The sequence below is a fragment of the Octopus bimaculoides genome, chromosome 4, assembly GCF_001194135.2.
Source record: "Octopus bimaculoides isolate UCB-OBI-ISO-001 chromosome 4, ASM119413v2, whole genome shotgun sequence".
NCBI classification, from domain to species: domain Eukaryota; kingdom Metazoa; phylum Mollusca; class Cephalopoda; order Octopoda; family Octopodidae; genus Octopus; species Octopus bimaculoides.
Genome location: NC_068984.1, coordinates 109,620,411 through 109,622,387, shown reverse-complemented (window position 1 = coordinate 109,622,387; position 1,977 = coordinate 109,620,411).

Sequence of the window (1,977 nt, the reverse complement as noted above, 5' to 3'; positions counted from 1 at the left end):
GAGAGAGAGAGAGAGAGGGTGGGTAAGAGAATTAGATAAATAGATAGATAGATATACGCATACATACATGCATACATGCATGCATACATACATACATACATACATACATACATACATAGCCAGAAAGAAAGGGAGTTGAAGAGTGAATCGAAGAATGAGAAGTGAATTGCAATGAAATGGTATAAAGAATGTAAAGGAACCACTGACTTAATATTAGGAAATGAAATTCTCTCCAAAAAGTCAGGAATTCTTATAAGTTTTATGCTTTATTCTTCATTTTTCCTGTACCATTTCAATAAAATATGGCTGTAATTACAAATTCCACATTATATTGTATAAGTAGCCTATGTCAAGTCTTGTTGATGTAGTTGCTACGGTTGGTGCTACTGCTGTTACTGTTGCTGTTCTTGGTTTTTGTTGTTGTAGTTGTTATTGGTTTTGTTGCTTTCTTTATTTCTTTGTTGTTGTTGTTGTTTTTGTTGTTGCTGCTGCTACTGGTGCGGTTCTTGTGGTTGACGTTGTAGATGTTGTTGTTATTGCTGCAGCTGCTGCTGCTGCTGCTGCTGCTGCTGCTGCTGCTGGAATTGGTTGTATATTGGTAGTTCGTGCTGTCGATGTTATTGCTAGTGTTGCTGAAGGATGGTTTTCTTTTGTCTGATGCTGCTACTGTTGTTGTTTACGTGGTTTTCGTAATTGTTGTCGTTGTTGTTGCTGCTGCTGTTGTTTCTACTGCTGTTGCTGCTGCTGCTGTTGCTGAACTTGGTGTTGTATTAGTTGTACCTCGTGATGTTGAAGTTATCATTAGTGTATACATTGCTCCTTTGTTTATGTTGGTGCTGTTGTTGATGTGCTTGATCAATCCCAGGTCAGTCCCTTGATCAACTGACACATGGTAAAATGCATTGAGTCGTTGATACTTTCATCTCTTTTATTTAGACAAAAGTATTTCGAAGTACACTATCCATTGTGTTCATCGGGTCTAGTCTATCTTGGATTACATTATTTTAAGTATCACTGAAACCCAGACATAACGTATCAAGGACCACATTATCCAATGTGCTCATCAGGTTTAGTGTATCTAATATTTCATTATCCAGTGTTTGCATCAGACAGCGTGTATCTAGGACTACATTATATAATACGTTCAGCAGGTTCTGTAACTAGAGTTACATTATCTAGTGTGCCCATCGAACATAATCTATCTAGGAGTACAGGTCTCAAAGTGCTCATCAAACACAGTGTATGTAGGACAACATAATTCGGAGTGTCTATCAGACATAGTGTTTCTAGAACTACAATATTTTATGCACCACTCAGAGAATTGTGTCTAGGACCACGTTATGTATCATGTCATTCAGACATAGTGCATTTAAAGCTAAGTTATTCTACGTGTTAAACAGGCATACTGTATCTAGGACTACATTATCTAATGTGTTGTATCTTTAAAACTGTAGTGTATTCAATGTTTTACATTTACTTTCCCCCACTCTCTTTTTTTTTTTGTAATGTTCTTTTTTACTTTCCAGTGCAACGTTATCTCATTAGGAACACAAGCCAGAATGAGGCACCCAGAAGGTTACTACCGGCACAGTCTAGAAATAGCAGCCAAATATTCCTTTAATTATATACCCAACTCTCTTAAAAACATACAAAATGGCACATTGAATAATGTAGTGCTAGATATATTGTTTGGAAAATAGATTAAATGTTCATAGTCACAAATGCCTTTAACCATTGGTCTAACTGACCTGGTGCTAAACAGCAAAAGAACCTAACAAACGGCTAGTTCCTTGACCTAATGTACTCATCCAGTGCACCAACAAAGAAGAAAGCCAGAGGGCCAAATCGCCAATCAATCCTACAAATATAGGTAGGAGATTTGGTCATGTTTTAATATGATTTATCATGTCACTGGTGCCTTGCAGTCTGGGATGGAGAATTTGTATATTTGCATATTGAGCAACTTTTAGTAGTATG